The sequence below is a fragment of the Diadema setosum genome, chromosome 13, assembly GCF_964275005.1.
Source record: "Diadema setosum chromosome 13, eeDiaSeto1, whole genome shotgun sequence".
In the NCBI taxonomy this organism is placed as follows: domain Eukaryota; kingdom Metazoa; phylum Echinodermata; class Echinoidea; order Diadematoida; family Diadematidae; genus Diadema; species Diadema setosum.
The window spans coordinates 26,560,071-26,565,400 of record NC_092697.1 but is presented as its reverse complement, the minus strand read 5'-3'; positions in this window follow the sequence as shown (position 1 = coordinate 26,565,400).

Sequence of the window (5,330 nt, the reverse complement as noted above, 5' to 3'; positions counted from 1 at the left end):
GGCAACACATGAAGGGGTACCCTGGACAAAGAAGACCTTATTATACGATAAACATTGCAAAGAGTGTACACGTCATACTGACATTCAAAGGCCGCTTCAGACATTCCATTCATGCTGAAGGGAAGAGCAATAAGTTTCGTTCAATTATTTTTGTGTATTCGAGTTAAATTGTCACTAAATTTGGAATTTTAACAGGCCTGGGAGCAAATTGAATCACTATCTCTGATTCCAATATCGACATTGAGATTTTCCCTTTATCTATTTTGAACCGAAGTGCCCTCGGTCATTGTTGTTGTCCCATGCAGAAGAAGCAACTTTTCGATTTGATCTGTCATTCTTTCGACTGAGTGCCAAAACTATTTACACTGTTTTGTTCGACATATGGAAAACAACAACTCCTAAGAGGTTTGGTTACGTAAACAAGAAGGAATGAGCGTTCACCGTCGCAATTTAACTTGTTTTTCCGGACATCGTCTCTAGTAAGTTTGTCGGCTTCATTAAATTTACCTTTATGGTGACAGCTTTTTCCTTTTTCTCTTTTTTCCCCCGCAGAATGCGAATTCTACCAATTGAGTTACGAGCGTGTCAACGAGTAAATATTTTGCCGGTATTCGGCAGGGCAGTCCAGACCTTGAATGACTGGGAGAAGAAAAAGAAAAGAACAGAAAATAAATTGCGTTCACGCAGCGTCGTGCGGTACCAAACTTCTAGCGTGACAGCAAAAGCCGTAGCCATGGTAACTGGTATCCACGCCTTTGCAATCGAGGCAAGAAGAAATTTCAGGAACCAAAACACAAGACATCATGTTTGTTGCTCATGGCTTGCTCACATCGTGTGTCACCTGCACGTCCGGCCGGCAATTCTGGTAGTGATCGTTCGTTGTAGTGTCGATGGAGTAATCTGCTCACATCTTAGTAGACGACGATACGACGATTTTCCAGCTCTATACGAATAGATCCACGAGATCGCATTTCGAACCGACGTTTCCGTTCCATCGCTGACGGGCAACGTAAAAAAAGAAGAAAAAAGACAATTTATACGTCATAATCACTAAATGTACGTTATTGTCTGATCATGTACAAGTGATATGAAGTAGAATGCTGTGTGTTTTTGTCGAGCTGGTTTTGACTATACGTGGAAAATATCCATCCGTATGCTCACCCTAAGCTTTCCAGTTCGCTCTCCCAAGACAATTTGATACAAACCTGATATTATGGCGTAGACACGTTGACTTCTTTCCTTTCCTACCGACAGTTTCCCCCGTCCGTAATATACATCATCACAACTTTCTCAACCATTCTCAGTTTTCATCAACAAGTTTGTAAATGCTACAGACACGCCATTACATGTCTAAGACAAAGCCTACAAAAAAGGATTAAATCGAGCAAAACGGTGATTTTTTTAAACTTTTGGACAATAAATGTTAAAATGTTAGGCGCATCCTCATAAAGAGATGACCACCATGATAACGTCAGCGTCAGTACATCATTAGGACAACTCAAAATTAGTTATAAGTCGGAAAGGCTTAAAGCCACTTCATATTTACTATTGGGAGCAGTGATAAGAAAAATGTTCGAGTTATCATATTTGATGCATACGTAGTTCAGTCGCATGTATCACAGAACATCCTGCCATTATTAACAAATCGCAATGAAACCACAAATACAAGGGGATATCAATAATTTGCTCAATACACCTTAACTGTAGATGTTATATTCTCGAAACGATTCTAATAAAACTACTGTTCACATTTTGTATATTCAACAATACTTAACATTAATTATACTGATTAACATTTTTAAATTGGATGTTTCGATCCCTAGCTTACATTTTACTTTTTTAGAACTATTTTGAAGCACTAAAGCTTTTTTTTTTTTTTTTTTCATTTGCAAATGGTAAATGGTTACTTTAAGGCCTGGCTTTAAAGAGGACGTCCGCGTTTGTACACGAGTTGATTTATAACGACATCTGAGGGAAGTTTGCTTTCACAATCATCAGTCAATATCACAACAATTAGATTAGAATAGACGACTCTCATTATCCCATTGTCTTGTATACATATCTTTACTAGTAGTTTTTTTCCCCTAGAAATCTTCCAAACTGTCGTTTGCTTCGGAAGCATTCCTTAGAGTTGCAATTATATATACATAATTAATCATAATGCATGCGTATTCATGTGTGAGCAAGATCAGAACGACATTTTGGGTAGAAAAACTTGCCCAAGAATGTGCGCACTGCAAGGGCATGTATCGAATCACAAATCTTCTATTTCAAGATTCAGAGGTTTGTCCACTGACAATGCGGATTAGTGGAGAGTTATGGTCACTGGATTGCCGAGTTACAATGTGAACCATTATCTGCACATGGAACTGGTGATAGTTTCAGCGCCAAATTATGTTACCCGAATGCTATTTCCTGAATGTGCATGCCACAGTCTGCTGAGCATCTGAACAGCGTAGGATGGAAGACCGCAGAAGGACCGATAACGTCGGACGAATATCCGTTTCGCGCGCGCCATTTCCGGCGCGACGGTTTTCCTCCGTCTCAGTTTCGTCTGTAATATGTACACGTAAGTCCTGAAAGTGATTGTGTAGTATAAAAATGTCGGCCCACGTCATTAACATGTACAATGACCAGGGACAGTCTAGACACGGCTCGGGCTCTGTGTGCACAGATGTCAGTTATAGGTTATAGCAGTTATGTACATAGCCGCTTTTCGCATGCATACTCTATACTAGTAAAATGAAACTTTGATAATGTCATCTTTAAAGGTCTACTAATTCAAAGATCAATCTCCCCGTCACATTGCCCATCTTCTTAACAATTGTGTTTTAATCAGAATAGCATCAAAAGAAACGGAGCCGTGGAAGCAATAAACGCATTTCCACATCTTTGCGTTTAATGCACAAAGTTAAGTTAGACAAACAGAGTTGGAGAACTTTTATCACGATTGAACGTGAAGTAAGAAAGATGTGTAATCAATGTGATTATCAATCATATATCATCAATATGATAAGGTAAGACCTTCAATTTTGTTCAAAAATGTTCACCTGGAGGTTCCAATTCCTTTATCAGCGGGTACTGCGTATTCACATTAATGAAAGCATGTACGCCCATTTGTTTTTCATGGCTACTACTAAAACACCAAATAATCGGTGCTTATTGACGCTACGAAAGTGCTCTTACTGCCTGTTATTTCTGGACGTCAGTTTGCTTGATGACTCACGAGGGTTAAGTAGAAAAGTTTCGTCATCCGTGTGTTTGGGTTGGCGATTTTTTTGGCGATTTTTTGCGTTTTTGGCGATTTTTCCCCATCATTGTCACTCAGACGACGCTCTCTTCGCCGCCTCATTGAGAAGGGGGGGGGGGAGGGGTGGAGAAGGGAGGAGAGGATGAGAAGGTGAGAAAGGAGAGAAGCAAAAGAGATGAAGATGGAGATTGGGGGTGGAGGGGCTGCTGGTAAAGAAAGGGGATTCGTATGTTGATAACAATAATGATAATGATAATGACAATGTCTCATTGCAGGGTATAACCTCTTCAGTGTTGCCACTGCTCTGCCAGAGGGCCCTGCCATTATCATCACCCTAGCCTTATCAGGTACACCCATTTATACACCTGGGTCGAAAGCGACATTTTGGGTAAAAACTTCTTGACCATACTCATCAAGGATGTAAGGCTCTGGGCGGGATTCAAACTCGGGTCCTCCGATTGGAAGTCGGGAGGTCTTATCCACTAAGCCACACCGTCCCCATGTTAGTACCAGTATATAGAAAGCGACATGAGGTAGAGTGGGTGTGAGACCACCAACACGTCATTCCCCCGTTGCCCCCTCCCCGCCCCCTCTAGGTCCCTCCCTCTTCTTGTCTCCCTTATTGCCCACACTCCTTCCCTGTAAATGCATTCGGCTTATCTGAGAGAAGTATTAATAGTCATTAGACATGACATGAGAAATACGAAAGAGGTGCAGAAAGAAAAATAAAATAAATGGAGAAGAAGGAGAAATATTATTTTCGATGTCCAATGTAGGTTTGTGAGTAAAGGTGAGAGACGTTACGACAAAATTGACTTCATGTTTTCTCTTTTTGGTGTCTGCGATAGAAAACCTAATTCAGATCGTGGATAATTCATTCGGTAAGTGTGAAATTGATTAATATCATCGACATGGATTCATTAGCAATTGACTGATGCCTCTGTGTGAAGAGCAATCCATTACATAACCCATACGCAAAGGAGGAGCTAGATATTCAGATACAGATTCAGATACGTACAGATAGCCTTGAATTGTCGACTCGCCTGATATCATTACATTTAGTTTTGTAGCAATAAGTCTTTTTTTTCATATTTTGCACTGCAATATGATAATTTTGTTGCCCATTTTATCCAGTAAAATGTATTGCATTTGATTTTCTTGTGAAATATGAGAATAAATTCAATTCAATCAAATATTCGGAAGGTGACTGTGACACAATGACTAATAATTACATTGCTCCAAAGAAATTTGGTTTACTTGCTATTGAAGAAGAAGAGAACGAGAAGGATATTGAAATTCAATTCAATTCAATTCAATTCATTTCAATTCAATTCAATTCAATTCAATTCAATTCAATTCAATTCAATTCAATTCAATTCAATTCAATTCAATTCAATTCAATTCAATTCAATTCAATTCAATTCAATTCAATTCAATTCAATTCAATTATTTCATTCTCATTTTTCTTCCAACATGGAAACGAAGAGACTGGAGAAGGATGGAGAAGATGATAAAACACAGACCCCTAAGTATTTTCATTTGTCTCAGAGTGCGTATTAAGAGCGAAATGATTAATACGGTCGACATTATGGTCCTCCTGCAGTGGACCAGTCTGGCCACTCTATAAGGATGTTGCGTCAAATATCCTTTTCGTGGCGTGACAGTCATTACAAATGGTAGTTTATCAATAGGCATTGCACACTGGCGAAGACAAAAGTTGTATGTCGGCATTCTGATCAGGCGTACAGGCAAGAGAGTTCGCGAATGTCACTTTGACACAATCAACTCGGTCAACTAACCGTATAATATAAAACATGGTACTTCAGATGCATCATTTAGACCTCGATCCGTAATCTTATCTCGATGATCGGAACACGCGGCTTATCAATATGCCGATTAAGCGGGTCCATTATTTTGAAAGGGCAATTTTACACCGTGTTCAAATTGTCTATAGTCAAATCGGACGAGAGGAATGATGGACATTAATGTCATCATTAAAACAAAAAAGAAAATTGTGTGATGTTAAAATTCCGCGAGTCGTGTGATCACCAAACGCGCGAAGAATGGAAGAGGCAAATCT